Source organism: Python bivittatus, unplaced genomic scaffold, assembly GCF_059951505.1.
Source record: "Python bivittatus isolate LINGU-HERP-01145 unplaced genomic scaffold, Pbiv_v1 ctg000980_np1212, whole genome shotgun sequence".
NCBI classification, from domain to species: domain Eukaryota; kingdom Metazoa; phylum Chordata; class Lepidosauria; order Squamata; family Pythonidae; genus Python; species Python bivittatus.
The window spans coordinates 24,623,411-24,633,553 of NW_028277125.1; the positions used below are offsets into that span (position 1 = coordinate 24,623,411).

Sequence of the window (10,143 nt, forward strand, 5' to 3'; positions counted from 1 at the left end):
AGTTGGTGTAAGACATTGTACCACAAATTGACAACTACAATGTGAATCAAGTCAGTTGTGTTTTACTCAATAAATCATTGATAAACCAAACATGTCTATGTTTGTAAGACATTCTTCTTAGGAAAGTGAATCTACAGCAGTAAAAACATAGTGAGTAAACTGACAACTTATTTTTTATGACAATTAAATTTACTGTGGCCATGTTTTAAGTGTTTATTCTCATTATATAGTGCTTTCTAAAATAACTTTTGTATTCAGGATGATACTTTTAAAATTCAAGCACCATGTTATGCTTTATATCAGATGCTAAGCAGAAAGAATGCATGTCTTGAGGTTACTGGACCCAGAATGGAAATGTATACTCAAGAGTAAAAAAAAAAAAAAAAAAAAAAGTAACTCCTCAGATATCTTACATACATCAACAACAGAACGATCTTTATCAACCTGCTATTCAAGTTACCTTGTAAAACAAGAATCCTGCATTTCAACCACACCTTTCTGATTTAGGCTAGGCTATTTCTAAGTTACCTAGCAAGCAGATAACAAAATATGATGGGTTTTGCTTTAGAGAAGGATTGCACTGAATTGGTAAGTCTTGAATCCTAGACCTGGGGATACTTTAAAATTGTCAACTTTACAATGATTTTGATCATATTAGAAATATACTTCTCCAGAAAACTCAGATGTCTCAAGTCAAGTGTCTCACGTGACACAGGTTCCAATACTTTGTAATTTCCCCTGATTTAGCTCCTTATATAAAATTAGGCATATTGGCCAGACTTGTATTGCTTTTCTATCTGTATCCTACTCTATCCATCAGAGAAATTTCCAGATTAGAACTTTCTTCTTTGCCAATAAAGGATAATTCTCCTGCACTATATTCAGCTAGATCTGAGAACTGAACGCTTAGGTCAAGAATCAAACATTTAGGGGCTTCCGGTGGAGGAATCATGGCGGACGTTTCTTCCAGCTGAAGCTGGAGTGCTAAATGCAGTATATTCAGTGTCTCAAGAATTTTTTCTGAGACACGAAGCATTCTCCGGGCAAGGAGAAGCCATTGAATTGTGCCTCGCATCTTCCGGACAGCTATACCGTATCGATCGAATGTGGATCACGAACAAACGGTGAGCAAACGGCTGGGAAGCGGGCAGATCAGCTTGTCGGTGCTGTGTTTAAAACCTCTTCAAAGAGACATTACTTCTGACCACCTCACCTCTAAAATCACTTTTGCTGTAAGTTACTTAAAGAATTTAAAGAGGCTATCTCCACTATAGAAATATTCCTTCTCTTGGTTGGATTTTCATTATTTTTTGGGACTTTTAAAGTGCGCTGTATTGGATTTGAAGGATTGAAATAAGAGCATGCAATCTGGAAGTTTTAATGTTTTGTAGGAAGTTTTTTACACTTTTAGGAGACTATTTTTATCTATGTTTTACTTTTGCTTTTAAAAAGGAAGATTTTTATATAAATATTTTTTCGTGGAATCGAGAATGATCTATTTTTAGACGCTGTGGGAAAATTTTGGTTTGGGGATTTTCTTAAGTTATGATTAGCTGCAGATTTGACCCTCCCTTGCTTTGTTGCTAGCTGTGAGAAAGTTTTGGTCTGCTGATTTTTCTAAGTTGTGATTGGTTGCTGATTTGACCCCTCCCTCATCTTGCTGTTTGTTGAAATTATCCAGTTATGTTTGCATTTGGGAAATATTACTTTTGGCCACAAGAGGGAGCGAAAGTATTAAATCGGAAACTATGGAAAGGAAGAAACAGTTTTTCTTTTCTCCTGTTTTAAATTTTTAAGTAAGGGGGGAAAGAAGAAGAAATAGAAATAATGGCCACCAGAAAGCATATAAGGTGTGGGACTGGTGAACTTGACTGGATGAAAGGTATGTTTGAAGAATATACTCTTAAAATCACACAAATCATTATCCAAAGTGTTAACCAAATATTTAAGATTTGCTGATTTTGACAAAAGGCTTGACCAAAAATTGGAAAAAATTGAAAAGGAACTGGAAGAAGGAAACAAAAAAGTTAATGACAGAGTTGATTCGCTGGAAAGTGAAAGGGACAAAGAGTTGGATAATGCTGCATTACTGGAATTGAGAGACAAAGAATTTTGTTTAAGGTCCAGGGAAATTCCTGAGATTAGAGAAGAAAACTTAATAGATATGATTGATGAAATAGAGAAAATTCTTCGCATAAATTCTAAGAATGCAATTGTATATGGTAAACCAAGAGATGTGTTGGTCTTCCAATTACACTCTGATTCTAAATTTAACACTGAAAATGTGGATATAACTGTGCCTAAAGGAAGGGAAAGGATTATGTTGTTTTGACAAATGTTTTGAAAAAGAATAAAATTCTTTTTCATTGGGAAAAATTAGAAGGGATAGGGTGAACTAAATTTTAAAATAAAAGAATAGTTAGAAGGGTTTATATGTTATTGGTTTACTTATATGCAACTGTTTAAATGTTTTAAATTAGATAAAAACAATCATAGATTTGTTAATGAAATAATTTACTTTGAGATGCAACTTTGTATAAGTGATGAATATGGTATTGTTAAAATGTATAAGATGTTGTTATAGATGAATCTGGAAGATGAACAAGTCAAGAAAGATGGAAGGACCTACAAACACCTACAGCGGAAGAATGGACTATTAAACTAATGGACTTGGCTCAAATGGAGAAACTAACAGCATTAATAAGAGATAATATTGTTTCTAAATTTGTCTCCTCATGGCAACCCTTCTTAGATTACATGCTTATATGGGGAAAAAAATGAAAGTTTTGATTGTGGGTTTTAATAATTAGGTGGTTTGTGTTGATAGAAATCATGTGAATTTGGATTAATTAGTGATAAGAGATTAACTTTTTTTTAATCTGTATTTATATCTGTTTGGGAGATAGTCCGAAGTCACTTTCCGTTTCATCTTTCTATCTATTTTCACCATTTTAGTTTTTGTCTTTTTTCTTTTAGTTCTATTTTCTATCTTTACCGTATTCTGTTTTGTTTTTGACTGTACTTTGTAATATAATATAATAAAGTTCTTATTAAAAAAAAAGAATCAAATATTTAGTTGATTCGTTTCAGTAACGTATCAAAAGCAGCACTCAGGTACATTGTAATGATCATGCACCAAACTGAAACATTAGTTCTGTTGTCTGTAGATACTGCCCAGATATGAAGCTTTGTTATTCAGGAAGGGAGTCTGGATTTGTGAGATGACTTTTCAGAGAAGACACTTCTCTGTTTTATGGGTTTGGGGATTGTAAGGATAGATGGAATAGAAGAATGTCATAAATGATGACAAATATGTATTATGAATAATTTCCTAAAGATAAGAACAGTCAATCAGGGAAGAATCATGAAATGGTAAGTTACCTTTCACTGGAGATCTTCAGACTGAAAGTAGAAGGCTGTTTGCCCGAAATGCTTTAGCAGATCCTGCACTGAGAAAGGGGTTCGGTGAGATGATTTGTAAAGCCCTTTTCAATTAGAAGATTCTAAGAGAGAAAAGTCTGAAGAGTCCAACTGCAGAGTTGGAAGGAGGTCAGGTATAAGTGACTGGGGGAGGGGATGTTGGAATACAGAAACAAAGGAGGAGTTGCAACTAATCCAACATGGAGTTGTTGACAGAGCTAGGCTATCCCCAGACAACCATGGTGTCAGTGAAACATAGCACAGTTGGTGTTAGATCCCCCTTGAATAACAACTGTTCAAGAGTGGAAGAGAATGGTAGCTACCATTCTCAGGCAACCACAAGCAAGACAAGGGCGATGGTGGAGACTATTTGGAAAAATGATAGAATCTGAATCTTGCCCAAACGTGGTGAGAGGTGAAAGTTGAGATGAAGAGGGAAGGACATATGGCACGAACAATGAAGGCCAGGGCAAAAGTGAATTGGCAGTTGGGAATTGCTTCAGTGCAGGATTTTGGAGGTCATCTTGATAGTCGTGTCTGGAAACAGTGACCGTGAAGCTGAAAGAGTAGAAGAATGGACTAAGCTAGCAAATATCACAATAATACCATTTTTATGCATAATTTGGTGGTGATGGAAGTCATAGATCTGATGTGTGTAACTAAGATCTGGTTGGACAATGATGGGGATGTACTCCTGTCACAGCTATGTCCTTCCAAGTTTTAGGTACTGCAGCAAGTATAACATCAAGGCTGGGAACGAATCACTGCAATCATTCAAGAGACTTTGCAGTGAACTGCAAGATGCCAGAAAGTAACTAAATGCAAGTGCCTGTATAGGCAGCCCTTACTTTCCAACCACTTGTTCAACGACCATTTGAAGTTACAATGGTGCTGAAGAAAATGAGATTTATGACCGGTCCTCAAAGTTCCAGCTGCCCCATCACCCCTGCAGTCACATGATCACAATCTGGGCACTTGGCAACCAGCTTGCACTTACAATGGTTGCAGCATCCTGCGGTCACAAGATCATCATTTGTGACCTTCCCTGCTCGGTTCCCACAAGCAAAGTCAATGGGGAAGCCAGCAAGGAAGGTCACAAGTCTCTACGGTAAGTCATTCACACCCTCCCCTGCCTAGCAGCAGCCACCCCTAGCTCTGTGACACTCACGCTACCTTACCTGATTGCTGACCTGCTTGCAAGCCACCTGGGACTTGCTTAACGACCTGTGATCCTAGCTTACCAACGGCAATGGGAAGTGCCAGGATTGCCATCGCTAAGTGATGTGGTCATGTGACATAGCGCTTTATGAACGCATCACTTAGCAACAGAAATTCCAGATCCAATTACCATCATTAACCAAGGACTACTTGCATGTGAAGATGGGACACAGATACAAGCCAAGGTTGTTCCTGGTGTGCCAACTACCCTGCTGCTCAACAGCCCTCAGTGAGATCTTTGACTCATCTTGGGGCTGACGTTGGAGAACCTGAAATTTGGTTTGGGGAGACTAGAACTTCCATAACTTGGGGCAGAGAACTGGATCAACTAGAGATTTCACAGCCGCCATGGCAACTATGGGCTTGTCTCAGATAATTTCAGCCCCAAATCATAAAACTGGGCATATGTTAGAACTCCTTTTTAGTCTAGAGTAGATGAAATGATCCGAATATAGAAGCTACTAACATCTGTTTTCTGCTGTGATCAGATCACTTCCTAGTAAAACTGCAAATCATGTGTATCTTGGATCTCTGCAAGGGTATGGGATCTATTGGGATGGTCCATTTCAGACATTTAATTGATCCCAATTATTTTATGGGCTCACTTGGGCATTTTCTTGATGATTTGGTGAGCAGTTCTATCTTGCACCTGGTTGAACTCTAGTACAAGAAGAAAACCATGGTACTTGATGAGTCTCCTCCTATAAGGCCTCTTCCCAATTGCTGATCCTAGGAAACTTCCCAGTTTTCAAAGGCAGTATGGGAGATGAAGCAAGCGAACAGATACCTAGAGTGAAAATGGCAGAACACTCATGAATATGACCAAACCAGCCACAAGCTCATATTTGAGCCTATACAGTAGCAATGAAACCAGCAAAAAATGTATACACTTCTCTACAGAATATGAAGATTCCTAAACCCTTTTGGGAAAAGACAGGCAATACAAAATGCCTACAATATTTCTGCAGGTAAAATTACTCATATTCATTGATATCTGATCTGATGGGGGATGTCCAACAATGTTATTTAGGATTCTTCTGAGCTTGTGGAGCAAGAGAATGTGGAGGCCTCTCTAGTTGAGGCCTGACACCTTGCTTCTCCTGGCTCCTTTGGACAGCTTGGCAGGATATGGGTAGCTAAATTTAAGAGGCAATAAACACCCTTTTGAGGGAGTGTATGATGCCACTTGCTTTCAATTCCAACCTTCCTTTCTGTGAAAATTAGGTTTCACATGGTCAGAAAAAACAACCTGATATCAGACCTGTCCATCACCAAAAGGCCTCTCTCCTCCTGTACACCCTAAAACTCGCCCTGGTTTACAGAATAGCTAAGGGAGATGAAATGGATGAAGAGAGCACCACTGAATGATAATGAGAAAGCAACCCAACTGAGCACAACTTAAGGCTGATATTAGGGCCCAAGTCCTGGCAGTAAGGACAGCAAAACATCAGTATTTCTCCACCTTTATTGCACTTGCAGATAGCCGACTGGCAGCCTTGTTTAAGGTCATCCGGACCCTGTTGGGGAGAGAGGGCTCAGATTTGCTCCAAGTTGGACTCTAGGAGACACTGTGTGGGAAAAGCTGCAGGGTCACTGTCAAGGAAAAGCTAGGCACGCGTCAGATAAAGTTGCTCAGATTTGCTCCAAGTTGGACTCTAGCCTTGAAGCAGGTCCTATGGAGATGACTGCTCAGTCTGGCAGGAACCTGATCCTATTAGTCCTGATGTAGTGGACAGGGTTGTTGGGACTTGGTCAGCCACCTGTATTTTAGAACTATGTGCCACCTGGTTGGTCAAGGCTTCCCAGGAGGTGATATGTGGCTGGGTTATGGCAGTGGTGAATTTGACCTTGAGACAGCGGGTAGTTCTGCTGTCCTCTAGAGAGACTCACTCCTCAATAAGCCATTGCTAGACCCAACTATGCTAAACAATTTTAATCCGGCCTCCAACCTACCCTTCTTAGGAAAGGTTGTTGAGAAGGCGGGTGTGTGGCAGCTCCAGAGAATGCTGGAGGAAGCAGATTATCTGGACCTTTTCAGTCAGGATGCAGGCCTGGGACCAAGACAGCACTGATTGCGCTTGTGGATCAATGACCTCTGGAGTGAGACGGGGATACTGTGTCCATCCTTGCACTTCTTGACATCTCAGCAGCCTGCAATACCATCCATCATAGTATCCTTCTGAATCATCTTCAGGGGCTGATTCTAGTCAGTACTGATAGGGGAAGCATCATTTCCCTAATTATGTCTACCCATCCCATCATTTCTGGCAGGAGGGGTATGCTACAGGTCCGGTCTATTAAAGAGTGCCATCTGATGGGACCCAGGAAGAAAGTCTTTTCTGTTGTGCTGCTTGCTCTTTGGAACATCATCCCCCCAGAGATTAGCTTAGCTCCAACCCATAGCCTTTCAGATGGCTTTAAAGACTTGGTTATGCCAGGATATATATAGCTAAATTTACAAGACAATAAACACACTTTTGAGGGAGTGAATGATGTCACCTGCTTTGCAAGAGGCAGTGGTACCACCTCTCTTGGAGAGATCAACCTCTGCCCTGTTTCAACCTTCCTTTTGTGAAAATGAGGTTTCACGTGATCAGAGAAAAACAACCTGATATCAGACCTGCCCATTACCAAGAGAGCCACCTAGCTTAGATGAGGGAAACTGGCACAAATATTTGAACACAGACAAGTAGCTTGGTGAAATGATTAAAATACTACATTAGAAATTGGGGGAGTAGGAATTCTAGTTCTCTTTTAGGCATGGAAGCTGGCCAGATGATTTTGGGCCACCTCACACGGTTGTTGTTATGGGAAAAATAGGAGGAGGGACCACTGTGTGCACCATCTTGCGTTGTACAAAATAAAGGTGGGTAGGAATCTAGTAATTAAACAAGCACTGATTACATTAAAAACAGGATTCACATTTGATATACAACAATAACTGGAATGCTTCTGTAATGGCTTCTTAGCTTTTCTACAATAAACTACTTATCAGAAGTTTCAGGATTCTTGTGTATGCCTGTCTAATTGGTACCAATCCAGCCTCCCAGAAGAAACCTAACATCTTCTTAGGACTGTTGAAAAGATTATTTTCTTTCCTAAACCATTTAAATTCAAGGGGATTATTACAAGATTTATTAATGTTCAAGAACTACCACCTAAGTTTACTAATGCTTATTCTCCACCTTTGTTTTTCCTTTTTTGTAATACATTGTATTGTTCTTCCATGAGTCAACACTCTTGTTTTTGATATGCATATATTGCTTAGTAAATATTAACCACTTTATAAATAATATCAAATCCTATTGTAAATCAATCTGCAAAAGCAAATAATATTTCCAGCATCCACGGCTGACAAATGTTATCACAAACACACATCTAAGTGTAAGGAGAAAATTTGCAATGTAGACAGTATCTTTTATGTGCAGAATCAGACGGTGAGATTCCTACATTTTATGACAATGAAATGCCAGTATTATCACATACATACACACAAATATAAGGCTACTGAATCTGCCTAATGAGCTAGGAAGTTAATAGTATCTTATTAGGCAAGGGAAGGAGAGATGCAAGAATGTTCAAGACGTCAATAATCACCAGCACAAACAATAATTGTTTTAACATATCTACACTGATAGTATATCACCATGATAATGTGCAAAAAGAAATGGACTTCTGAAGCATTTCTTAAAGGGATATAGGCCCATACACAAAGTACAATGTTACTTTCATCTACTCCATAGTCATAGCAATCTAATTCAATATTTACAGGATTGTAGCTTTAGTTGTAAAATCCACCCCATTTCAATGGTGACAAAAATTGAATATAAATTATCCCAATACATTGTGAAACTTTGTTTAACTTTCAATTTACCCATTCATCTAATCCTGAGCAGCAAAAAAACCCCCCGCATAATTCTTAAAGGATGCCCAGGCTTTACCAAATTTCTAAGCTTGGTTCCTGATAGGTAGAAAACCTTAAACTGAAAACTCTTCTCTTTCTTTTCTGCCTGAATGTTATATTGAAAACAATATTACTACAGTTCGGGAACAATTTCAATTTCTTTTGAAAAAGCACATGAAAGAAGGCAACCACTCACTTTTTGGCCCCAGGTTATTTATTAATAATCTATGGGTCAAAACTATGAGACATAGAGACAGAACACAGAAACTGACTTTCAGTACAATCACATCAGAAGTATACCCCAAGATTTGATAGCATTTGAACTCTCCAACCCTTCTCCTTGGCCAAAAAAGTCATTGGCCACTGGAGCTCAACAATCTGAAGGCACCAGGTTGGGGAAAGCTGCATCACAGATTGCTCCAGGGATAAAATTAATTTGAGATCTCCCAAGAATATTAACTTCAAACTTTTGTACGTCAGTTTATATTTCTGGAACTACTCAAACCTTTATCTCGCATAAACACACAGAGAAATGATTGTGGCCTCAAAGGCCACTCCCTTATTTGAAAACCTACATGAAACTTTAGAAGCAAATAACTGAACAGCTACATAACGATATCCAAAGTGTACTGGATTTTTTTACTCGCTCTTGACTCAACGTGGCCAAAGTTGGAGAAGAGACCGAGGCAACCCATACCAGCTGCCCCAACTAAGCTCCTCACAAAGTGGCTGTGAATGATCTGCTTTGACTTTCAACGCGCTGTTGAAGAGCGTGCATAAACTATCCTGCGCCTGCTAAGCCCAATAGAGGGCCCTAAAAAAAGTCATGTCATCACAAACATTCACTGCATCACAAAGACACCAGAATCACACCGGCAACCGTGTTCAACTTCTGCTCGTTGGAAAAATAAGCGAGAATCCACCCGCGCGTGGGGAAACTTCAGCAACCCCAAACGGAGCGATTTCGAGGTTCCTCATCCAAGGCGCTGCGGGAATTATTTTGGGACGGAACTCGCGGGCTCGTATCCACGCGGGGCTCGTGGTTCTCCACGAGGACCCACCTAAACCACAACATGAGGAAGCAAAGAAAGACGAAAACAAGCAGAAGAAGTCAAGCGAAAGTTACCCAGCCGGTTTCTTCGGAGATAACAGCCCTAAACCGCCCTCACTCCTTTTAATCGTGCACAACCTAAACCGTGCAGCAGAAGCTCCAGCGCTTGGAAGGACGAACAAGGAAGAAGAGGAACCCACGGCGGGGGAGAAGAGGCAATCAAATCACGCCCTGGAAGGCAGCAGATTCCCCGCCTCACCCAACGAATAACCCCACACGCTCAATCGCAGGCCAGTTCCGGGAGGAAACCCAGGCGCGCCCACGGCCCCAAAGCCCCAGGCCGGAAGGAAGGACCCTTACCGAAAAGGGGGACAATTCCAGGCCAGAGGAAGGACCGCAGGGTAGCTCAGCCAGAAGCCATAATCAAACCCTCCCTCGGTCCGTCAGCAAGCTAGCCCGACAGCTGCAGAAGTCCCACCTCCGTTCGCGGGCCAGCCCGCGCATAGGCACAGAGGACCAAGCGGATGGCCTGGATTGGCTTTCTCTGCCT

General features: G+C 40.4%; 1 protein-coding gene across 3 annotated transcripts in view; it reads right to left on the reverse strand.

Annotated features, from left to right (window-relative positions):
- The window catches only part of RNF13 (ring finger protein 13), a 73,781-nt gene extending 63,692 nt beyond the window's left edge, over positions 1-10,089 (reverse strand). Inside the window, exons 1-2 of one of the 3 annotated variants that reach the window (XM_088132396.1) lie at positions 9,954-10,069; positions 3,382-3,978 (exon numbers count right to left, since the gene is read on the reverse strand). The gene's annotated coding sequence lies outside the window, so the exon portion shown is untranslated. Of the gene's footprint in view, positions 1-3,381; positions 3,979-9,953 lie in introns of all 3 variants that reach the window. The other 2 variants (XM_088132395.1, XM_088132397.1) reach the window with 2 other exon arrangements.
- Between the last annotated feature and the right edge of the window lie 54 nt (positions 10,090-10,143).